Source organism: Haemaphysalis longicornis, unplaced genomic scaffold (genome assembly GCF_048455015.1).
Source record: "Haemaphysalis longicornis isolate Haplotype H1 unplaced genomic scaffold, Haemaphysalis longicornis Haplotype H1 scaffold_10, whole genome shotgun sequence".
Lineage (NCBI taxonomy): Eukaryota > Metazoa > Arthropoda > Arachnida > Ixodida > Ixodidae > Haemaphysalis > Haemaphysalis longicornis.
In genome coordinates, this window is record NW_027526204.1 from 144,081,102 (window position 1) to 144,106,707 (window position 25,606).

The window sequence follows — 25,606 nt, forward strand, 5'->3', positions numbered from 1 at the left end:
TACATGATAATAGGTGTAAACAGCCCTTTTACAGGGGCGGGAAAACATTTCTCGTGCCAGTTATGTAAAATTAAAGCCGTTCGACTCAATGTGAAAGCTGTCGGAAATTCAGATCCGTGATTCACCATAATGGGCTGTAGCACCGTTATCCGCTCACTGCTACCACCCAATGCAATTCAAATTTCCCGCGTTCGCAGTGCTCGCGCGCCACTGCCTGCAACTGCGCCAGCGGGAGTTCTGTTCTGTTAAAGACGATAGCCTTTCTTGGGCTACTTAAACCCAGAAATCTTGGTCTGTCTGTCTGTCTGTCTGTCTGTCTGTCTGTCTGTCTGTCTGTCTGTGACTCGATTCAGCCACCCGGCCAAAGTGAAACGAAGTCTGCGCAATAGTCTTATATACTAACAGCCAAATTTGAACGTCTAAGTCCGGTTTATATGTTCATGCTTGTCAACATTGTTGAACAAGAGGAAGACATTACGCAAACATAAGACCGAAAATTAATACACAAAGGATATTTACAGTGTTCAATTATAAAAAAATATAAATGCTGGATTTCTGCGAAATGAAATATCCACTGCAGAAAAAAAAGAAAACTCACACTATCGCCTGCTGTCGCCCGCGCCACAATCGCTTCTGGCGGCATTATAAGATTCCAAGCGGCAACAGTTACGAAATGCTCCACTAGATAGGTTTCACCTTCTGCTTGGAACGCACCTGGACTAGGGCAACGCGGTTCTATAAACGTTGAAGTATGACGCTTCGATTCACGCGCGTCTCCGCCATACGGCAGCGCTGGCATCGAGGCACCTAGCCTGCAGCAGTGGAACGTGGTAAATTCAAATTGACTGGAGCAAACCTTTAGCGTGTTTACCTTAATTGGAGGAGCGCGACGGAAGAGGAACAGCATGAGAGGTGAGCAGGAAAGCGAAGGGAGGCATTTACTTGGCAAATGTCGACAATCGGCTTTTGTCGACATTTGCGAAGAAAGTAGCAGATACGCAGCCAATTTTTGTGCTTGCGTTTCCTCCCGCATGTGCCGGCGTTGCGCTGCAACTTTTTACGGGCGAAGCACCTTAAGACGTCGCTTCGTCCATGGCTCGTCCCTTGGCATCCGTGTACACAATGTTGCGCATGCGCGAGGAGCATTCGATCGGACTGGATTGGATTGGATTGAATTGGATTGGATTGGATTGGATTGGATTGGATTGGATCGGATTGGATTGGATTGGATTGGATTGGAAATGTATGTACTGTGCACACCCGTTGTCACTCATTTACATGCGCGAGTGGGCAATGCCACGGGTGATTTACGGTAAGAACGATCCACAGTGCACTCGTTATGATTCGCTTCGTGGAGATGCGTGAATTTTTTTCGCTTACTATCATAACAAGCAACCCAGCGAGTATTCCTAAGAAAATGAACACGGGCGCAGCCGGTTAATTGCGTATTTTTTGCCTTCGATGTACCTACACTTTTCTTTGCGCTAAACAACAGGGAGATGTATGACAAGCGCCAGCGGTTCACGAGCTCCGAACGCTTATGACTAGTAAACCGCTTGGCTTTCGAAGCCTCTGGGTTACGCCGCGACGACGGAACGCCGTGTGGCTCTACTTGGGTCCAGCGAGCGAGCTAGGACGACAAGGCGATCCCCTAAAGTGCTGCACTTAATACTCCGTTGTGACACTGTTGAAAACAAAGGGCGGGTATATGCCTATTGAAAGGTGTGCATATTTCAGTTCATTCCGTCTCTATCGAGCTATAGTTGCGCATGCAGGGGTCATTCTCTTCTTATGCACTGCCAGGGGCGCATCTTTCGAACCCGCCCTCGATATGGCATTCCACTGCCGACTTCCGTCACACGGATGTGGCGTGTTTTCTCAGTTCTGCTTGCCCTCCGTTTCTAGCGTCGAAAGCTGTCTTTCAAGGAACCCCGAAGCCTACAATCGAGCAGCGCGGGCTTTTTCCCGAAGCGTGTAACGTGCTTTTTGCCGCACCGGTGGAGTGAGCTGTCCGGCCCGCCTGTTTTCGTTTCCACTCGGGCGAGAAAGCGGTTCAGAGTAATTGACGGTGTTTTCCTCTCGAAGCAACGACGACCACCGCGGTCTGTTGGCATCGTCGCTGTTGCTGCAGGTGCCCTTATGTCGCCGTTTTTGCTGCTTGCTTTCTGTGCGGTTCTTCTTGTTTCTGTTAAAGGAGCCATGAAGAGAAAATACAAATTCGTTTAATTTGAAAGAACTAGGATTCAGTATCTCACTCAGCTCCATTACAGTCACAAAATATGTTTTTTAACGAAAAAAAAGCAAGAAGTATTTAAAAACTTTCAAATTTTGCGCCATAGTGACGTGTTATGAGCAAGAATGACGTCATACGGGCCAACAATAAAACGTAATTTTCAGTGCGTAAACTGCATGTTAGCATTGAAGTGATGCGGTCAAATGGAACTAGAGGACCCATTACAGACGTCCAGTCATGTGTCGTCGCGACAGGTCAGTTAGGCGGCCGCCAATCGCACAAACAAGGTTCCGTGACGTCATAGAAAAGTTGCGGGAAATTGGCTAGGGGGTTGCGACTGCTTCACACGTTTTCTTTATATTGGTATCATTGTTATCGGGACTAAGCAGTCTTTCTAATAAACCCAACTTGTTTTTTTGTCTTCATGGCTCCCTTAAGGATAGCACCTAATCTCATCAACGACAAAAAAAATTAGCCCAGCTTCGCTGACCTAACGTCGCCAACGATGATGCTAACAGTAAAGCTGCTTGACGTTCCCCGATCGCAAGGCTAAGCTCCATAGAACTTGAGTGATTGATTGTATACGCTTTAACACGCCGACGCAACGCAGGCGATGAGGCGCGCCGTAGTGGAGGCCTCCTGATTATTTTTATCCACCTGAGGGGGATCTTTAACGTGCTCCGAAATCTCGTACACACGGACGTCTTTGCTTTTCGCCTCCATTAGAAAAGCGGCCGCCGCGGCCGGGAGTCGAACCCGCGACCTCTATAGAACTTCTCAAAGCCGGCACGTCGATTCCCGTTCACGCCAATTCATTTTTGCCGTGGTCCACTGCTCGCGCCGCCTACTGTAACTTTTGCTGCTTTCGAACTTGCAACACTGCAAGGAGGGTGCGCTGCGAGTGCTTTTTGTTTTTTCATGGCGTATTTTTTTTATTCAAGCAAGCATGTATTTCTAATTAAATGAACATGGCAAATATCACTTATGTACAGATCTCTCGCCTCAAATATGTCTAATGCTTTCTTTTTGCTCAACGATGTTGACAAGTATAAACATTGCCACCATATTTAGTTGCTTAGAAAAGCTGCGCCTAAATAAGGGCCTCGTTCCAGCATCCTTGTAACTCGATGCATGTGTGCAATATCTGGCCAGTGTAACTAGGAAAAAATTATATAAGGATGTATGTGACGTAGTCTTCCCAGTGCCACTGTATAGAGCTCTGTACAGCAATGGTCCAGGACAAGATGTGTTAAAAAGAGTCAAGCGAATGGAAGTGTCACCTGGGGCAAAGACTTTCTATTTTAAATTGCACACGGGTACACTTTCAGTCGCTACTTGGATGAATGAAAGGGGGCTCTCGGTTCCATGGGGAACCGACTGCCCCATTTGCAAACAACCCGAAACTGTGGAGCATGTTTTTCTTCATTGTTGGGCCGCAGTGTTCCTTTGGGATGTCCTCCAACGGTCACTCCAGAAAGATTTTCCACTTAGTCCACACGGTATTCGTTTTTTGTGCATTGATAGAGAGGATGGTGTACCATTTGACAGTGTCATGTTGTTAGGTCTGCACAGCATTTGGTGTTCTCGCATGGCTTGGCTGCATTGCGATGTCGACGCGCGACCAACGAGACAGTATTTTAGGGAAAGTGTGTCACAGTTTGTTGAAGTTCAGAGAGCGAAGAACTCTCCGCCAGAGTGGTTGTCTAAAATTGAACCCCTTACTACGCTTAGGGAATTTTAAATGACAACACCGGCCCTGGGGGGCATGGCGGCATTACTGTGATTTTTTTCTTTGTCATTGTACCTGGTACCTTGCGTTGCTGTCCGAGATGGGCAATAAAGAAAAAAAAATGTGTGCTTCGCGTCTGCTCTCCTCCTGGCTAGGTTATGCCCTCTCGACATAGCTGCGACCGCATTACCGCATTTCGTCCACTAAAAGCCACGACCAAGAACAACTTCAGTGTTAAAAACAAAAATTGGAGCAGCGTTATCGGGTACCGTCAACACCACGTCGACTTCTGGTGTCGGCCCCATTCGCACCGCATGAAAACTCTTCCGAGCGGTGAAAACTTTCCGCTCCTGCTCGCATGCCATGTGTTAGCAGCGCCTTACGACCCCGGGGGTTTCAAAGGATGCCCCAAGGTGGCGCTGCGGAATTTTTGCTCACGGTCAATGCCACCGGCGACGCCTGATTTTCTGCAATACGGGGCCTCTAGCGCTACGCCTTAAAAGGTATACAATAAATTTCATATATTGAGGACAACTGGCGCTATACTTGTCCCTCCCTGCAGTTTATGGTCAAGGTTGACCGCGTTTCCCTTCACCGCATTTTCCTTCAGCGTTGCCGCCGCGTTTCCTTTCCCTTCCTTCAGACGCGGCGATCATTTCACGACGTACACTGCGTCCCCGCGAATGGTATATTTACGGCAGCACTTACAACGTTTTAAGGGGGTGGGGGTGGGGTGCTGTAGGTCCACCCCACAGTCAAGTGAACGGGAAGAATAGAAGAAAGAGGGCGTACCCCTGCCGTTAAGTAGGCTTGCCACCAATCTACATAAGTCAGCTGACGGCCTCCCGAACGGGGAGAGAATTTCACCTTTACACGTACTTCCTGTCACCGTGTTCTTTTTCGAAGCAGGACGTAACCATGGCGACCGCCTCGCACTTAAGTTGGACGGAACGAAAGGGCCTTGAAGCCGAAGGGGCGTCAGTGTCTAAGACCCTGCCCGCTCGGGATCAATATACGCTGCCTTGAGGGCGATCTACCTGCCAATCTCTCTCGCCCTCGGCTAACCTTTTCCCTCTGTTCCCTTCCCATACTTCCTTGCTTCCCTTACAGGCGGCTCTTTCGCCCCCCGGGGCTCCCTCGCTGTACGAGCGCGCATTCCGCTTCCGGGCTCAATGTCTTCGATGCAAAGGCATTGCGTGTCCCGTAATATACCTGTCGAGCCAGACGTGTATGTGCGCCCCGGCCTCATATCCTGTTGTCGGAGCGCTGTGCCCTGCGTCGGGTTCTTTTTCCTCGTTGCGCCGTTCCCTATGCATGCTTCCGGCGTTGACGGCGGCTTCCGTGTTTACGGTCAAAGTGAGCCGTGTCCTTCAGGTGGCCTCTCGGTCAGCTGAGTCATGAAATGCAGTGGAGTCACGGATTCTAACCGGACAGATTGATGGTGCGTGCTGTGAAATAGTTGACTCGCTTGGTGCAGCCATCCCGTTAAATCATTTCGACTCCTTTTGGGAGTAAAGTTTACACTACTCTATGTATTAAATTTATTCCGTTTTCATAAATACAACACGTTTTCACGAATGATTGAATGAATGAATGAATGAATGAATGAATGAATGAATGAATGAATGAATGAATGAATGAATGAATGAAAGGGGGGATCATTTCAACATATACCCGGACTACTTCGGGTGCCGTATCACTTGCGGCAAATCCCATGCGTCGTTCGCACACAGGAGATGAAGACACGAACACTTTCATATTTTTTGTCTGTTCTTGTACTGTGTCTCCCAGCCCTCCCCTTTAGAGACTTCACGTTCGAAACACCTGCGGGAACTTGAAGCTTCAGCAAAGATCGGGGCGTGCTCGAGTTACAATACCGTATACACCACAACGTCGCCACCCATCTGCCCGCACTCGTTGACGCAGAATCGACTGCATTCATATGCTAATGCGAACGAAAAAGTCTCTCGCATATCTCATTTCAGTCACAACATTCTGGTCCGCCTTCTGTTGATCACCCAGCAACCTCAGCTTTCGCATGCATGGATCCGCAATCTCGCTTGGAGAGCCCGGTATTGAAATAGTTTTATGCACCAATTCGCTCCGAACCAGCGAACTATTTTTTTTTCCATCGTGACCTTCGTCGAACCGTACGCGCCTGAATGCGCTCTGTAGCATCTTGCCAGCGCGCATGTTCGTGGGAACATCCCGGAGACGCCCCTACGTCAACACCGGAACCACGCTGTCGTCAGCAATGCATGTGTAGCGGCGCTATTAGCATGAACCGCGTTTCTCGTGTGCGCCGAGCCAAACGGTCTGCTGGTCGTGGAGATAGCGGCTCTGATTCTGGGAACAGCGCGAGTGGGGATCCATATGCAAATTGAAGCCTCTTGATGAGAGCCCGTCAGGCCTGTATACCGGCTTGCTTCGCAACTCGCTTTCGCCTATCCACGCTCTCGCGAAGCTACTTTCATTTCCCAAAGCCCTTCATTTGCTTTGGAGAGCTTGAAAAAAAAATTGAAGGAGAGATGAGCCAGCTCACAATACCCCTACAATACATGCCTTTGTTGGTGCAAGAATAGCGAACGTAGGAAATTGCTTTTCAAGAAAAACGCAGGCGAAAAGTTTCCAAGAACGGAGTTAGAAAGTGGTTACTTTATTTTTGGAATGTTATGATCATATCTGATTAAAAGAGGACCCGAATTTTTACGGTTTTTATTCCGGATGGTCACGACTTAAGCTCTAATTTTGAAGGTGAAGATTTTATTTACTCACTTGTTTCCTGGCAGCTCGTGATGTTGTTCCAAGAAACAAAGCGCCCAAAGAAAAAAACTCACACAAATAATCAGAGGGTGGCGCTGCGATCGCCGCGGTGAACAGTCGTGTTTACATCGGCTCCGGTTTTAAATAATGTTCTCGCTTAGTTAATTACGTCGCGTCGCCGGATTCTTCCGCCGTGACATCCGTGAAGTCGACGTGCATCGACAGACACCGAGATTACAGGTGTGCGACCGGTTTTATGAACATCACCGGGACTTTTGTGCCAGCAACGTGCAGCCGTTGGCTAAGCCTCGCCAACCACAGCAGGTGCTAAGCCTATCGAACGCAACAGCAGCGTTCCGCCGACGGGCGGGCGCAGCCAGCTGCCCTTTACGAAGGCTCCCTGCGGAGCGAAGATCTTCTAGCAATGACCATGAACGTCGAGGTGATGGGAGAAGATATTTCCCCCGACGATTTATCCACGGAGGCAGGGTGGAGAACTGCCGGCGCACGACAGTCGAGGCTTCGACAGCGAAGCGCGAACATGTCGTCCTCTGCCAGCGGCGCTACAATCAAGGGCTCAACGAAGTCCCGGGACAAGGAAACCAAGAACGTCAAGATGCAGATCATCAAAGCAGCACGCATGCCGGTACTACCGAGAGAAGAATTCAAGATCGTGCTGAGGCCGCAGGGTGGCCTCAATATCGCCAAGGTGGGATCTCCCTTAGTATCGGCAGCCATCCTAGCAGCTGCTAACATCTCAACCAATGACAGCATGGGGGATACCATCTGCCCCAATGTACAGCAAAATATTGTGGTCGTCAGTACCCCAAAGGACGCCAACGCCATTCGCTACGCAGCGATCAAGACGATCGTAGTCCAAGGCAACCGTCACGACGTGAACGCCTACGAAACCGCCCCGTACGACTCCACCAAGGGCGTCGTACGTGGAATTCCCATAGAAGATAGCCCAAGGGACATCGAAAACAACATCGTCAACCCAAGGAACCCTTTGGCCCTGGGGGCCAAACGCATCGGCACCACGACTACAGTGATCGTCGCTTTTAGCGGCCACAAAGTTCCCAACTACGTTCGCTACGGGGCGGCGCTCATCCCCTGCCACCTATACCGCAAACAAATCGACATGTGTCACCAATGCGGCCGGTTAGGCCACCGTAAGGATGTGTGTCCCACTCCGACGCTTCGTACGTGTAGGGGCTGCGGCACTCAAAACCCTGAGCCGGACCACAATTGCACCCTAAAATGTGGACTTTGTGGAGGAGCACACCTCACCGCCGACAGAGAATGCAAGGCCCGCTACAAGACGCCTTACATCGTCCGCAGGAGGCAATGGGAGAGCCGAAAGGTCAATGAACAACTTCCACCGCGCAAGGAATTCCCGGCTCTCCACCGGAGCTCAAGCAAGTCAAGAACGCCTTCTAGAGACCGCTCCGCCTCCCGTAATCGCAGCACTATAAGAAGTAGCTGCTGTTCGAGAGAGAGCAGCTGCAGTAGGAACGACGCAAGCACCGACAGGCGCTCGTCGAGCGACGGAGTCACTTGGGCCGATACCATTAAAGGTGGCAAGAAGGAAGCACTAGGAAAAACGAATGGCAACCAAAATCAAAGGCAACCACAGAGAGACGACGAAATCAACGCGCTCAAGCAAGAAAATGCACTCATGAGAGCCACGATTCAGAAGCTCACTGAGGAGATCGCGGCGATAAGAAAAGAACACCTGTCCGCGAACGTCGCAAGCGTCGCAAGTCCGCCCAAAGCAGGGAAACAGCCTACGCCAGTGGCCGACGAAGACGACTACACCGACGAAGATCAGCACAGCGAAACTCCGGCGCCCAAGAAGAGGGCTGTCTCTGAACCTTCATTCAAGAAGCAGACCCGCGCAGCGATCAGGGAGCTGCGAGCAGAAAACAAAGAGCTCAAACCAGAGATCCAGGAGATCAAGGAGACTCTCACCAGCATGAAATCAGCGATCGAGGCCATCATGAACCACCCGATATTCACCCAATACGCCCAAGTGCACGGCAACCAAGGCAATCACCCGCAACCCACGTTCCAGCTAACATGGCCTCCAACGCACCACAACTAACAGTCTGGCAATGGAATTGCCGCAGCTTCAACGGCAAGAAAGCGGCAATACAACAGCACATCAAATACGCCAAGAATGCACCAGACGTCATACTACTCCAAGAAACACTCGAGGACGCCCCGACCCTTCCCGGATACAGAGCTCACTCCAGTCCGACGGAGGGCCGAGGCGTCTGCACCTTCGTCAAGAAAGGGCTCCCCTTCATAGAGCATGACTACAAGAATACCAAGATAGAGCATACCTTCATCGAACTAATACCAACAAGGAAAAGGAAGTGCAGCATCTTCATCCTCAATATATATAGCAGTCCCACACAAAGACTTCAACGCTTCAGGTCACTCCTGCACAGAGCCTGCAAGACGGCAGACCGGCATAGACTCCTAATTGGGGGAGACTTCAACGCCGCTGACCCAGCCTGGGGCTACAGCTACAGCCTCGCTAAAGGAAGAAACTTATCGCAAGATGCACACGAGCTCGACCTCGTCCTCATTACGGAGCCGGCTCACCCGACAAGGATAGGCAACTCGGTGTCTAGAGATACCACGCCCGACCTTACTTTCATCAAGAACTTTGGCTCGCAACCGGCAACGTGGCACAACACATCCACGGACCTGGGCAGCGACCACTTGATAATAGAAATCAAGATCCCTCTTCCTGGAGCACACCATGCTGGCACACGTAAATTTAAATGGATTGACTGGAACGACTTTAGGAAACTAAGAGAATCGCAACACGACGAAAACTCAAGCCAGATTACGGACATCGATGCCTGGTGCCGAGACCTCACAGGCAGCGTCGAGGCAGCAACTAAGGAGATCGAGACTGAACTTGAAGTAGACAAGATGGACAGCCGATTGGCACACATGATTGAGGCCAAGAACTCTATACTCGCGCGTTGGAAAAAACAACGCCTCAACCGCAAACTTCGCAAAAAGATCGCGGAGCTAAATCGCAACATGGAGGACCACTGCCGGGAGCTTTGCAAACAGCAATGGCACGAGCTTTGCAACGCGATCAACGGACAAATGCACAACGGCAAAGCGTGGAACATCCTAAGACAGCTACTAGACGAAACGAAGACGAAATCGCATCAGCGTGACCGACTGGCTAAACTAATACACAAGGAGATAATGGCCAAGGGCGAGACGGCTGTCAAAATGCATCTATTGGACAAGTACGTGCCGCGGTCGACCGCGAAACAACACGGCCCTTATACTGGCGAGACTAATGAAGCCCTAGACCGCGACATAAGCATCGAGGAAGTGAGAACGGCACTCTACGACCTCAACAGCAGATCGGCGCCCGGCCCTGACCGGGTAACGAACAGAACGCTTAGGAACCTCGATGACCAGTCAATAGAAGCCCTAACAGATTACTACAACGAATGCTGGAAAACAGGCAAGCTCCCCCGACAGTGGAAGAAGGCCAAAATGATTCTAATCCCGAAGCCGGGCAAGCCCTCAGACCCAGAAAACCTCAGGCCTATATCGCTGACGTCCTGCGTTGGAAAAGTTCTCGAGCACGTCCTCCTCAATCGGTGGCAAAAGTACCTCGAACGAATAGAAGCCTTCCCCCACACGATCATCGGATTCAGGCAACACCTGGGCACCCAAGATGCCATGCTTCAGCTCAAACACCAAGTAATAGACGGCCAAACCAGCGGTAACAAAGCCATATTAGGTCTCGACATACAGAGCGCATTTGATCAAATCGAACACGCTGCAATCCTAAGACAAATATCGAAACTCAACCTGGGAGAGCGCAGCTACAACTACGTTAGAGACTTTCTAACAGACAGAAGCGCCGAACTCTTGGCGGGAGACTTAAGAGTCGGCGAACGTACCATGGGGCACAAGGGCACCCCACAAGGGTCTGTAATCTCCCCAATGCTCTTCAATCTTGTCATGATCGGAGTGGCCGAGAGACTCGAGAAGCTTGAGGACGTCGAACATACGATCTACGCCGACGACATTACCCTATGGGTATGCAAAGGCAGCGACGGAAACATCGAGACAGTACTCCAGAGAGCGGTCAACGAGATCGAAGATTACCTCCAAGACACTGGCCTGAAATGTTCACCAAAGAAGTCGGAACTACTCTTGTACCAACCGGCAAGAAAACACAAGAGTAAACCACAAAGGGAACGGGATAAGATCACGATACGCACCAAAGATGGTACCATCATACCCACGGTACCTAAGATCAGAATCCTCGGAATGGTCATCGAATCTCATGGGAGGAATGGGGACACGGTCAACCGTCTCATATACAAGACAGCCAACGCCACCCGGCTACTCAAACGAGTAACCTCGAAACGGGGAGGCATGAAGGAGGACAATGTAGTCCGCCTAATTCAAGCGTTTGTGATCTGTCACGTAACCTACGTGGCTGCATATCACCACTGGTACCAAAGTGAAAGGAAAAAGATCAACATACTGATACGCAAGGCTCACAAGATCGCTCTCGGCCTACCGGATACCACGAACACCGATCTGCTGCTACAACTAGGAATCCACAATACGCTCGAAGAAATAACAGAAGCACAGAGAGTGTCTCAACTCGAACGGCTATCGGCAACAAAGACAGGTCACAAAATCCTCGAAAAACTGCATATCAGATACCACAGACAGCAAGGAAACAAGAGCACACTCAGCAACGAAGTTCGCCAAGCCCTACGCATAGACCCAATACCTAGGAACGTTCACCCAGAACACAACAAAGGCAGGCGCCAAGCCCGAGCCAAGGCCCTCACGGACAAACTCAGCGAGGACCCCGGCGCTCGCTTCGTCGACGCTGCAGAATACGCGGGCGGCAGCCGCTACGCCGTGGCGGTAGTTGACGCTGCAGGCACTACAAGATCCGCTGCGAGCATAACTTGCGTCAAGTCCGAGGAGGCCGAGGAGGTGGCCATAGCCCTGGCGCTTGCCGACCAAGGCTGCACTACAGTCCTCAGCGACTCACGCCAAGCAGTACGGAATTATGCCAAAGGGGAGATCTCACCCAAAGCGGCCCGCATCCTGGAGCGAGCCGACCTTCATAACCGGAAACACATCACTTGGTTCCCAGCACACGAAGGCAAGGTCTCAGAGACAAACGAAAACAGAAACGAGTCGGCCCACGTCGCAGCGCGCGCTCTATCTCTCCGCGCTGGCAACGAACAGGCCACACAACTCTGGTTCAGCACTAAGGACAGACTCGTCAACTACCAAGAGATCACCAAAGCGTATCGCCTGGCTCGCAGGACTCTCCCTCCACCCAGCGACAAGCTGGACAGAGCCCAGGCTGTCATCTTCAGACAACTGCAGACCGGAACCCTCCTAACGCCGCTACTTCTGCACAGACAATACCCCGATGCCTACCCAGACAGCAAGTGCAGGGTCTGCCGAAGGGAGACGGCTACTCTAACGCACATGCTGTGGAATTGCAACGAACACCCCGAAGAAGCAAAGTCCGGAACCCTTCCGCCGCGACTAGCAGCGGCGCTGACATCCTACGACCAAGGAGAACAACTCTGGGCCGTCCAGCAAGCCCAAGAGGCGACAACGAGGCAGGCTTCCGACACCCCGCATGTGGGGAGAAGAAACCTAGCCAAGACGTCTCCCCGACGGTGACCTAGGCCCGGTCGACTAGCGTGCGTGCACGCGAGTTTTGCAGGCACATAATAAAGTTTATTCCACTCCACTCCACAAATAATCACACCGGGGTTCCCTCGCGGGAACCCTGGTGTGATGCGACGCTGAAGGGGGTCCATTGTGCGTTTCCGTTGGGTCGATTGCAATCGTCGGGTAATGCGAGTGTTAAGAATTCCTCCGTTCTCGGAAGGCGTGCCTAAAGTTCACACATCGCTGACGGGGAAGAGCTCGGGAGGACCTTGAGGCCCCGGATCAAGTAACCGAAGACGAGGATCGGAACGAAAAGCGGCCGCTGTTTACACCATGCGGCGCATCCGACACCATGCCACTGACCCCGGACGGTGCGGCGCCAGCGAGCGACGTGTGTTTATGTGTGTGCGCGCTTGCAGACGAACCGACGCCAACCATCGCCACTTGAGGCACCGAGACTCTCCTCTTTGTTCGTGCCCTTACCCTCTTTCAGTAGTGTATACTTGTGCGTATAATAAAACAGAGCTTCAAGTGAACCCAAACTGTTCGCATCGTTCCTTGGAGAGCTCCTGCGCGCGCGGCACCAGCCGCCCCGTTAAGTTACGCGCAGTCGAGCGGGAACTCGCTAATATCTAAAGGCAAGTTCACGCCTGCGGTTTTCCGTACTGTTTTCGACAAAGAAAACACTACTCAACATTTTTGGTGCCGAAACCCGGGAGAAGTCGACCAAGCGACACCGAGAGCATCATGGATCGACTCCAGAGAAAGCAAGCAGCAATTCGCAACAGCATCGACAAGACCATTGCAACCGCCAATGAGCTACTGCAAGCGTCACCAGCAGCGATCGGTGAGCTGGAAGAATTGTTTGACTTGCTTATCCAACAATCTGAAGAGCTTAGAGTAGCTAACGAGAACGTCGAAAAGAAGATAGACATCGACCAGCTTGATGAAGAATTGGCCAGCTGTAGTGCGTACAGCACAAAAATAAGCTCGATGAAAACAATCCTCAAAAGAGCTTTCAAAATGGGAACAGCTAGCGACATTGCCCCGGCGGTTTCATCGCAAGTTAACACCAGTTCAACGAGCAACACACAGTCCTCGGCTCCCGCGTCAAGTACGACGTCGTTTCAATCACGAGAGGCAACCACCAGACTTCCGAAGCTCGAAATTGCAAAATTCAACGGAGACGTGCGCTCATGGCCGAAATTCTGGAACGAATTCGAGTCGACAATCCACAAGAATTCAGCGCTTCCAGCCAAGCTATCTGACAGGACGAGCTGCCGCTGCAATCGAAGGCCTTACGTTGACAGACAGAAACTACGAGATCGCGGTCAAAACCCTTTTGGAGAGGTTCGGCAAAGATGAGGTGATCATCGAGGATCATATGTCGCGGTTGCTGTCGATTCGACCCGTGCTGAACGTCGAGGAAACAGGGAGGCTGAGGATGCTGTACGATGAAATTCAGGCTGGTGTCCGAAGTTTGGAGGCGTTGGGCGTGCCGCCGAGCGGCTACGGAGTGCTGCTGCTCACGGTCCTCCGAAAGAGCATTCCTAAGGAGCTTCGCTTGGAGTACTGTCGCAGGAAGACAGCTCGCAGTGATGGAACCGAGAATGAGCTACTGAGTTTTCTAGACTTCCTGCGAAATGAAATCGAGAGCAGAGAGAGAGCAGAGTACGGTACTTGTCGGTTTCAAGAGTCTCATTCGCCACGAAACAAACAGAACCGCATGGGAAACGACCAAAAGCAGGCATCGTCGTCAGTCCTGTCAGCGTTCGCGGATAAGAAGGAAAATGCATGCGCCTTTTGCAAAGCACGTGATCACCTGACAGCCGACTGCCAGGCGGGTGTTTCTCTCGAACAAAAGAGCAACATACTGAAACAAGAGAGACGTTGCTTCAAATGCACCAAACGAAACCATCGAGCAGCTGAATGTCGTACGGCAAAATGGCTCACTTGCGCGAAGTGCTCAGCTCGACACGCCACTGCTCTTTGCGGCCTCAACAACAGACCCGCCCAGGAACCATCGAGCCAGGTTGCGGCCCCGCCAGCGCCTACCGCAGAGTCGTCACTTCAGGTAGCAGCGACGGTTGGCGCTGTCCGCATTATGCTGCAAACTGCTCAAGTTTGGGCAGAGGGACCTCACGAGCGATCCAAAGTGAGGCTCCTCCTCGACGGAGGAAGTCAGCGCACATTTGTGAAACAAGAACTATCGCGACGGCTAAAACTCCGCGTCCTGGGAGAGGAAAAACTGACAATTATGACCTTTGGCAACGAGAGGCCCACTGAGCAAAGAAAATGCCGCCGCGTCGAGCTGTGGCTGCGCAACCAACACAGCGGAAACGAAATCCGAGTGGAAGCGTTGGAGGTCCCTCTTATTTGCTGCGACGTGATACCAGCTCCTGAGATGACCACCGTGGCATACCTTAATGAACAAGGAATGGAGGTCGCCGACTGCTCGGTCGATGGGTCCCGTCTCGACGAAGTAGGACTCCTCCTAGGAGCCGATTATTACTGGGAGGTGGCCACCGGTAACATCAAGCGCCTACAAAGCGGGCTCGTCGCCGTGGAGACGGTTTTCGGATGGACGTTGCAGGGAAGTGCGTCAACTTCGTCATCCGCTGTCGCCTATCACGCCAGCACCGGGGTCTTGCGCGTAACAGTAAGCGCCGACCTGGATGACGACAATCTTTCCAAGCAGCTAAAATCATTCTGGGAGGTGGAGCACATAGGCATTACGGACAAGCCAGATAACACCCACACCGAGAAGCAAGTGCTACAGGACTTCAAAGAAAACGTCGCTTACAAGGACGGTCGCTACTGCGTTGCCCTTCCCTGGCAAGAAAACATACACGAGCTTGCGGATAACAAGACGACGGCTCTTGCGAGGCTCTCCTCTCTGACTACAAAGCTTTTGCGCAGTGAAGGCACGGCTGAGGCCTACGACAGTGCGATGCGGGACTACCTCCTTACCGGACACGCTGAGGAAGTTCCCGAAGCGGGTGAGTCCCCGAGGGGGCCTGTTTATTACATGCCGCGTCGCGGCGTAACGCGCCCGAGCAGTGAAACTACCAAATTAAGAGTAGTTTTTGATGCTTCGTCAAGCGCACCAGGTCAGCGGTCTTTGAATGAGGTACTATCTGCTGGGCCGAACCTAAATCCGAACCTGTCGGATATCCTCATTAGGTTCAGGATGCACAATGTGGCCATCATGGCTGACATTGAGAAGGCCTTTCTCCAGGTTGGGCTTGCGGAAATGGATCGCGATGCACTACGCTTCCTTTGGTACGAAAGCGTTCCCAGACGGGGAGAAGTTCTTCCACCGATCAAGGAGTATCGAATGACAAGAGTGCCCTTTGGAGTTACCTCTAGTCCATTTCTGCTCGCAGCTACCTTAAAGCACCATCTCGACTCTGTGCATAACTTGTTTCCTGCAACATCAGAGATGCTACGTAACCACTTGTACGTGGACGATCTTGTAACGGGAGCTGACACCCTGGAGGAGGCGGAAAAGATTTGTCGAGAATCACAGGAAATCATGCAGCTAGCTGGCATGAACCTCCGTAAATGGAAATCGAACGAATTCAAGCTCGAAGAGGCATTGTCGGAAACAGATCGAACCAAAAGCGGATTTTCCGACGTGACGATGACAAAAATTCTTGGAGTCGAGTGGAGGCCAGAAAGTGACGATTTTGTGTTTGAGATGAACACGCTGATTGACTTTTTGAGCAAGCGACAGGACACGAAGCGATTTCTTCTGCAGGCATCTGCACGCGTGTTTGACCCCTTTGGCTTCCTCGCGCCAATTTCGACTACTGCGAAAGTAATGTTTCAGAGCCTGTGGGGACGAGGGACAGACTGGGACGAAAGTCTCCCGCCCGATATAGCTGAGACGTGGGACAAGTGGTGCCACCAGCTGCCTATGCTGAGGCAGATCGCAACACCTAGGCTGCTCGCTCGTGGCCTCAGCCATGCGTGCACAGAAGTGGAGCTCCATGTGTTCTGTGATGCCAGCCCAAAGGCATACGGCGCTGTTGCTTATGTTAAAGCAAGGACAGAAAATGGATGCACCACGGTGACATTGTTGATGGCTAAAGCGAGAGTGGCTCCTCTCAAGCGACTGTCACTACCGCGACTGGAATTGATGGGAGCCGTTATCGGCGCACGGCTGGCAAAAAACCTGACGAAACAGTTGGGAATTGAAGGCATGACAGTTCACTGCTGGACAGACTCAACGATAGCCTTAAGCTGGATCAAAAGTTCCGCCTCCAAATGGAAGCCTTTTGTTTCAAACCGAGTCCAAGAGATACAACAACTGACCGATCCCGCAGTGTGGAAGCACTGTGCCGGAAAGGAAAACCCCGCAGACATATTAACCAGGGGTATCTTACCATCAGTTTTGGTGAATGCTAAGCAATGGTGGGAAGGGCCAGAGTGGCTCAACAAAAGCAAAACGTACCCCGCCTTCGAACCCTGCCTTGCTGATCCCCAACTCTGGCAAGAAGAAATCAGAACGCCGGTGCTAAACACCATAACAGACGGCGAACCAGCTGTTCTGATAAACCTAAGCGAAAAGAGTTCCCTCACTAGAGTGCTTCGGACAACAGCGTGGATCAAGCGCTTCCTCTACAACTGCCGAACCTCTTCGGAGAAAAGGATGGGTAGCCTGTCAGCCGAAGAGATGACCGAGGCGGAGAGGTACTGGCTGAGGATTTCACAGATGGAAACATTCGGAAATGAAGTACGGACCCTCAGTGCATCCAAGCCGCTCGACCGAAAATCCCCGATAAAAGATTTGAACCCGTTCCTAGACAACGAGGGACTGCTACGGGTTGGAGGTCGGCTGCAAAACAGTACAGAGCAAGAGAGAACAATACATCCGATCATTCTGTCTGCGAGGCACCCTTACGCTGGCCTTCTGATTCGCGGGGAACACAAGCGGCTTCTACACGCAGGAGTACGAGATACGTTATCCCACCTCCGTGAGAACTACTGGATCATTCGTGCAAGACAAGCCGTGAAATCAGCCATAAGACGCTGCGTGCCGTGTCAAAGACAGAGTTGTCGACCTGCCGCGGAAGCTCAGGCCCCGCTACCAGCTGACAGGGTGACTCAGGCGGACCCCTTTGAGGTTACGGGTGTAGACTTCGCGGGCCCCATATTTTACACGGACCAAGGAAGCATGCGGAAGTCTTATATAGCGCTCTTTACTTGCGCTACAACCAGGGCGGTACACCTAGAGCTGGTAAGAGACCTCACTACTGAGACATTTCTTATGGCGTTGAGGAGATTTATTGCGAGAAGAGGAATACCGAAAACTGTGTACTCGGACAACGCTCTCACATTCAAGCGAGCCTCAGCGGACCTGAACAAAATCTTCCACGCCATCAAGGGAAGCGACACTCAGGCATACCTAAGTGACCATCGAATAACTTGGAAATTCATAGTGGAAAGAGCAGCATGGTGGGGTGGTTTCTGGGAGAGAATGGTACGTACAGTCAAGAACGTTCTCCGAAAGGTTCTTGGAAGAAGTGCACTCGACTACGACAGCATAGTAACCATTCTCACTCAGGCGGAAGCGGTTGTCAATTCTCGTCCGCTCACCTACGCGCACTCTCAGGCGGAAGAACTCACGCCTTTGACCCCGTCGCACTTACTCATCGGACGTAGGCTTACTAGTTTGCCCTCCCCCGGCGGTAATATCGTAACGACATCTACGAAGAGTACAGTCACAAGGCAATCGCAGCGACGCAGCGCCCTTATGGATTTGTTCTGGAGACGATGGAGACGCGAATATCTGCTGGAGCTACGTTCGGCGCACTTCGCAGCGGGGCTCCCGCAGAAGAGCGTCAAGGAGGGAGACATTGTCTTGCTCGGCGAAGATAAAACACCTCGCCAGCTGTGGAAACTTTGCAGGGTGGTCGAGACGTTTCCCGGACGAGACGGAAAGGCTCGGGCCTGCAGAATAGTTCTTCCTAATAAGAAAGAATTACGGCGGCCAGTTCAAGCGCTTTACCCTCTGGAGCTGTAATAAGAATGAGCAGAGGCTCATTGGGGGGGAGGATGTTAAGAATTCCTCCGTTCTCGGAAGGCGTGCCTAAAGTTCACACATCGCTGACGGGGAAGAGCTCGGGAGGACCTTGAGGCCCCGGATCAAGTAACCGAAGACGAGGATCGGAACGAAAAGCGGCCGCTGTTTACACCATGCGGCGCATCCGACACCATGCCACTGACCCCGGACGGTGCGGCGCCAGCGAGCGACGTGTGTTTATGTGTGTGCGCGCTTGCAGACGAACCGACGCCAACCATCGCCACTTGAGGCACCGAGACTCTCCTCTTTGTTCGTGCCCTTACCCTCTTTCAGTAGTGTATACTTGTGCGTATAATAAAACAGAGCTTCAAGTGAACCCAAACTGTTCGCATCGTTCCTTGGAGAGCTCCTGCGCGCGCGGCACCAGCCGCCCCGTTAAGTTACGCGCAGTCGAGCGGGAACTCGCTAATATCTAAAGGCAAGTTCACGCCTGCGGTTTTCCGTACTGTTTTCGACAAAGAAAACACTACTCAACAGCGAGAGAGAGACAGAGAGAGAGAGAGAGAGCAAACGTAGCGCGGACGACCGTCGACTGAGAGACCGGCCGGAGCGCGGCACTCCGCACCCGAAAGAGAGGAGACCGCGGAGAGAGAGGGCGCTGCACATGCGCACAGCGCGCTTGCGCCGCCCACCGGCGGAGTTAGAGAGCGCGGCGCACTGCGCGCGCCACAGATGTTGGGGGAGAGGGCGCGCTATCATGGCGAGAGGAGAGGGGGTGAGCGGAGGAGAGACGCAGCTGTGCGTACGCGGACAACGACGACGCAGGAAGGACAGGGCCGCCGGCAAGAGATGCTCCTCTCAGCGTCGCATCTAAAAAAACGCTTCCCTTCGTCGAAATCAAACCTTAGTCCCTCGCATTATGAAGCCTACGTCTATCCGAATGCGCAAATCCGGACACGGTATTTATATGCAAAGCATTGGAGGTGATCATCGCGCTGCGTCGTTGGGACGGACGCTGACGTTGGACAGGCCGTGCTGCATGCCGGGAATTGAGCGGCTGGTTTAAAAGTTGCCGAAAGCTATAGCATGACAGCAGACACGCCAGCGGAGGTGAATCTGTTTGTGATTATTCATTTGGTAAGGGGGATTTTTTACCTGGTGCGTGCGCGTGCGTGTGTGTGTGCGTGCGTGCGTGTGCGTGTGCGTGTGCGTGTGCGTGTGCGTGTGCGTGTGCGTGTGTGTGTGTGTGTGTGCGTGTGCGTGTGCGCGTGCGTGTGTGCGTGCGTGTGCGTGTGCGCGTGCGTGCGCGTGCGCGTGCGTGTGCGTGTGTGTGTGTGTGCGTGCGCGTGCGTGCGTGTGCGTGTGTGTGTGTGGTGCATATTGCTTCCTTTTAGGATCGGGTCAAGCTCTGCCAGTGGGTTTGGTGGCGTGTGGTTTGGGTTGCGTGAGGTTTTGGGTTGGGGTTGATTGGGTGTGGGTTTGGTTAAGGGTTGGTTTGGGGTTTTGAGTTTGGTTTGGTCTATACTGAATGGTGACAATCTTTTCGCGCACCCCCCTTCTCTATAGGGGAGTGCTTGGTTAGGTTTTTTTCGTTAATTATGAGACAAGATTCATCCAGGCAATTGCGTTAGGGTGTCATGCCGACTGCTGGAATACTTATTAAAAGGAAGAAGTGGACTTGGGCTGGCTATGTAATGTGGAGAACTGACAGCGGATAATCCCGACCATCAGGTAACAGAGTGCCTACCGAGCCAAAGGAGTAGAAGTAAGACCTATAAATCTGTACAAGGATGACATGAGAGCATCTGGAAGCTAAGAATCGGCCAAAAACGGCTGGAAGAATGTGGGAGAGGCCTGCGTCCTGCAGTGGACACAAGCAGGCTGATGATGATGGTGAAGACACGTTTATTTCTAAGCTTAGGTCATGTGACCATAGTTAGAATTTCATGGTAGCTCTATTCCAATGTTGTGTAATATTTTTAGAATTCTGGTACCCACCGCAAATTCTGTATCTAGATTTCCGTCTCCCAATTTTCCACCCGATTAGATGATGATGATACTGACGATACAGCTGAAAGGAGCCACGTATGAACAAGCCAGCAATAGCGCGCCAACCGGGCTTCTGGTGTAATGCGTCATATATCCCAGCCCTTTGCAATGTCGTTTGGGATCGCTGCGATTTTGAGAAAACGATTGGACGCCTCCAACAAAGAAAAAAAAAAACTTGCGTGACTATCGAACAATAGCCCATACTTCGACTCTTAAAAAACCGTGTGGGCTATTTCCCGCTCCACCAACTGTTCCCTATATGGAGTGAGACGACGTCTGGAACAACGGCCTCATCTGTTATTATAAGTTGATAAGACGTCCAAAGATACAAAGATATAGACACATCGCCGGTATCTTGTCCTTTCAAATTTTATAATGTTGACGCACGTGGATGCCGTCACGTTGAACGGCTCAAAAGCCAGAAACTGTTTTGCGACGTGGACTGCTCGTTCTATTTATCTTTCCTAATATCATACTAATGGGTTTATTTTAAAAAGTGTCCGACGATTACGTTTATATGACATTAAACATTCATTCAGCGCGCATATTAGGATTTTGTTTCTTTTTTTTTTCGGTGATTAACCGTTTCCGCACAATCCAGATCAGCACAAACCCAGAGACAATCACAAAAAAATCTATACTGGTTGTCGAGTAACTGCTTCCGAGACGTCCTGTTTAACCGGCAATTTCCTGTACCTATCGGAACCTAATCCAAAGACCCTCATACGCTAACGTAGCACCGACGTCTCCTTCGCGGCTCTCGCTCTAGTAGCACGCTCTCTCGTAACCACGGTGAAGGCTTTGGTCAAGCGGTCTACCAGAAGGAGTCTAGCAATAACCGTGCTCCCCTTGTCCGCCGCTTTCTTCCTCACTCTCCCTTCCACGCTAGCACCGTACTCTCCTCCTCGATGTCTTTCCTCCCGTACCTCATCCTTCCCTGTTCTCTGCCTTGGCTTGTGCCGGTTGGCTACGCCGACACGGTGTAAACCGAATAACGGCGCTTAAGAGCGCAGCTCCAACTCACCTCTATGTAAGTCCAATGAGCCGACCCCGCTGCACGAAATCACCGCACCTGCAGAACCGGAAGAAAACGCGAATTAAACAAAGGAATGCAGGTGCATTCAACATGTTTGCGTCCAACAAATTCGCGTTCAATTTACGCGCTGTTAGCGGCTTGCTAAGAAAGCCTAAAGCAGTTCGACGGCTCCTAGCAGGACGCTGTGTGAGTGAGTGAGTGAGTGAGTGAGTGAGTGAGTGAGTGAGTGAGTGAGTGAGTGAGTGAGTGAGTGAGTGAGTGAGTGAGTGAGTGAGTGAGTGAGTGAGTGAGTGAGTGAGTGAGTGAGTGAGTGAGTGAGTGAGTGAGTGAGTGAGTGAGTGAGTGAGTGAGTGTGCGTTGCGTTGCGTTGCGTTGCGTGTTGCCGTGTTGTGTTCTGTTCTGTTGTGATCCGTATGGGACATAAACTACGGGGACGAGCCTGCAAGAAGACGATGCAGCGTAAGTTCAGAAGAATATTGTCGCGAAGCGGAGATCTCTTGATGTTTTCTGGTTGTTTTTTAAGTTCTGCCCACAGCCAGGGCTCTTCCTCCAAAATGTTGTGTGCGAAAGCGCTTCGGACGCGGCTGGGCCGTGGCCCCCTATTTTTCTGAGAAACGGCTCCGGCGCGTGTGTCGGCCCGTCGGCCGACCGGGAGACGACGGCTGTTGGGGGAAGCGAACCCTCGCCTCGGCTTCTGTTACCGCACGCACTGGCGTCTCCGACCCCCCGTTGCGCGCCTACGCGGGCCGCTGTGTTCTTCCGACGACCTTCCCTTTTCTCCTGTTTACTTTAGTGCGTTTTGTCTAACTACTTGCTCTACGCCCGTAATTCTCCAAGCGCGCGTTTTCGAGTCGAAACCTTGTGTCTGTGTTTTTGGTCCTTTTCACTTTGGCGGGGACATGTCTGATTGGAGCTTAGAAGCGTCTTCCTGATTGGCTGCGGGTGTGCCTAAGACTTGCTCCCGATAGTCCGCACACGCTAGGATGCGCTTTTTCCCCGATGCGTCCCCCCAAAGCAAATATAACGCGGCCCCTCTGGCGCGAGAGGGAGAGCAGGAGAGCGGCGGCCTGCACCAGGGCTCACGTCAGATACTCTGCCGCCCGTCGTCGTGCCCTCCCGCCGGGAGACCGAGATCCAATCAGCCATGTCCCGCTAAGTACTCCCAATCTTTTGACTGTCTTTTTTCATCTATGTAATAAGTGTAATTGTTTCAAGTTCGTATGTGCTAAATGTCACCAATGTCATCAGTAGATTAAACAAGTTAACCTTTAAAACTTCTTCGACGCCTCGACTTCTTCATTCCGATCTTCATGCTACAGTAGCGGCAGTATGTAACCAAAATACTACGTTACAATATTTTCCCGTAATTGAGCCTTACCAGCTTCGCTGTCAAAAAAAACAAAACACACCAGACATATTCCACATGTTTGACAGTGCGAAAGAGTGTGGCACAGACGCTTCCTACGAGTGCACACTCAAGAGAAACAGGAACTTTTACGAGCTGCAGCAACAGCATCATCAGCGCAAGAATGACAATGACGACAATATTCGAACTGCAGAAACCTCGGAGCAAGTTAATTCGCTGGAAACAAACGCCAAATTCCTCACAATGCGCTCGGTGCTAACTTATCCCCCGACTTTCCACGACAAAGGCAAAGCTGGCACGCGACTTCAACGCACACTCCGAATGGTCGTGTCGGGCGCCTATCCCAGCTAGAAATAGACCCAACATGTGCCCAAACCCACGTGACGCCTTTCCCACGCCCGACTGCACGGGGCGCGGATTACGGTACCCGGACGTTGGATGTTTAACGAGACGGAATCGTTGCTGCGCCGTGACGACATAACCCCGATGCCAACCTTTGCCGGGCTTTGCAACAAGACCTCCGCTTCATTATTTATTCAACGCGATTAGTTGACACGCGCACGCCAAACACGCATTTCACAATGTCTAACACACACACGCGCACCGCCAACGAGCGCGTTTTCACTGTTGTGCAATGGAGCGCGCTGTCTCGATCAAATTCCGCAGAGTTAGAGTCGAGTACCAGACCCCCCCTGCTTTCATTCCACTTCAACTTTTAACGTTGGTTCGTGTAATAAGAGTACGAAGAATAAAGACAACGCTGCACTGTCGAAAGATGTGGGCGGCCGAGCGAGAACACAGGCTTGTAGCGTCCTTGACCCTAACGAGATGGAATTCCTCTACGCTTTAGTGAGATACGCAAAAGAAAAGTTTCTCGTTATCTTTGCCGCTTTTAGTTTTCTTCCCACTTCATTTTTTTCTCCTCTCCACTGCTCCTCTTTTTCTCCTACAGCGAGAAGAGTGTTCACTTCGGCAATAAAGGAGCGCTAGTGAGGCGTACAGCGGAAACGACCCCAACGGAAAGAGCAGGCGTCCGCACTCCACCAGCTTTCACAGGTGCCTTCCGCGGAGTCATCCGCAGCCCCGCGTGGGCGCGACGGCTGGTATAAATTACGCCGCTGGTGGCATTACTCGGGTTATGTGGCTCGTAAAGCAAATCAAGGGCGACGAAGAAGGCCGTGGTTTATCGTTAACTGCAGCCTTCGCGTGTGCAAGGGCGTGGTACCTCCCCTCCTCGTATTTCCTCCGCCGGCCGCCGCGCTGCCACACCATGCATAATGAGATGGGAAGGCCTTCCGCAGCAAATGAGGCGGTGGGTTGTTCGAGAGGGGAAATTCTCGGGCTGGAAAAAATTTTTTTTTTCTCTGGTTCTACTACAATTTTCGCAGCTCTGCGTCTCCGCGCTTTGCGAGCGACGACCGGCCGCGCGCTCCGGTGAAGCCAGAGATCATCCCTGCACAAGTAGAGATCAACTACAAGCGCGGGTAAAACGCTAAGCCCGAACGAATTGTGAAGCAAGGCGAAAACAGCGCAGCGGAGAAATTGGATTTTTTCGTTTTTACCTGCACCTCGTTTATTTTATACCTTCGCCGAAAGACGGTGTCGGGGAACGGCTCGAGCGAATCCAGGTAGTTTCGTGAATAAAAGAGCTTCTGTGGGAGCTCATCGCGGTCCGGGGTTAAATTTTCCATGCCTGTCACCTGCCTCTGTTCCCTTCCTCTACCTCGCAGTAGGTCCTCTCTTTTTTTACGTGTTCTATCTCTTTTTTAGCGTTACCTGTTTGCGCGCCCACCACTCGCTTTCCCGTATACCCGTGGCTGTACGAACGCACACCTGTGCGCTTTCCTCCCCTAAGCGCGTGTGTGTATAGGTATGCCTGTACAGCAACCGTGCACACGAGGTCCGGCCATTCCTCCGCAGTCAATGAGCCCTGAGAGATAAGTCCGCTCCCCAGAGAAGGTGGACGGTGGATGGAAGGTGACCCCATAGACGCTGATGAGAATTCGTTGCGTGGTGGACTGCTATTTGCGATGCCAGGAGCCGCAATCTACGCACGATAGTTCTCTCTCTCTCTCTCTCTCTCTCTCTCTCTCTCTCTCTCTCTCTCTCTCTCTCTCTCTCTCTCTCTCTCTCTCTCTCTCTCTCCTCCTTCTTCTTCTTCTTCTTCTTCTTCTTCTTCTTCTTCTTCTTCTTCTTCTTCTTCTTCTTCTAGTCTTGTTGCAGAGCTGGTATGCCTTCTTAATCTGTCCCACGCTTCTTCGTCTTGCGCACCTTCTTTCTTTTTCTTTCCGGCGCTTGCATGTAAATTGGTAGGAAATGAAGCGAAGGTCCTACGCCTCGTCCGTTGGATTCCCCCAATTTCGTCTTCCTTACTCCTAACGTACTCGGGTGTTCCTTTCGTTTTATCTTTGTGGGATTAGCGTTCAAGGGCGATTTGATTTGCTCGAGAGCAAAAATAAAAAAACGCCGTCGTCTTGGTAACGCTTCACATGCCATTTCATGCACCCCTCCGTAATAATCGGTGAGCCAAGAGTATCGACGTGCTTTTATTTTTTTAATATAGACCTGAAGACGTTTTGATGGCCGGCACAAAAGGGCTTAGGCATACCAGACAAAAGGACTATGTATGACGAAAGTGAATAAACCTGAATGAATGAATGAAAATGTAGCGTAGGCAGGCCTAACGAGATTTCCAT

At 51.6% G+C, this 25,606-nt stretch overlaps 1 protein-coding gene across 2 annotated transcripts in view; it reads right to left on the reverse strand.

Annotated features, from left to right (window-relative positions):
- The window catches only part of LOC144159557 (uncharacterized), a 155,344-nt gene that overhangs the window by 66,604 nt on the left and 63,134 nt on the right, over positions 1 to 25,606 (reverse strand). Inside the window, exon 2 of one of the 2 annotated variants that reach the window (XM_077691124.1) lies at positions 21,533 to 21,580. The exons of the other annotated variant lie outside the window; for it this stretch is intronic. The gene's annotated coding sequence lies outside the window, so the exon portion shown is untranslated. The remainder of the gene's footprint in view (positions 1 to 21,532; positions 21,581 to 25,606) is intronic. 2 annotated transcript variants of the gene reach the window in all.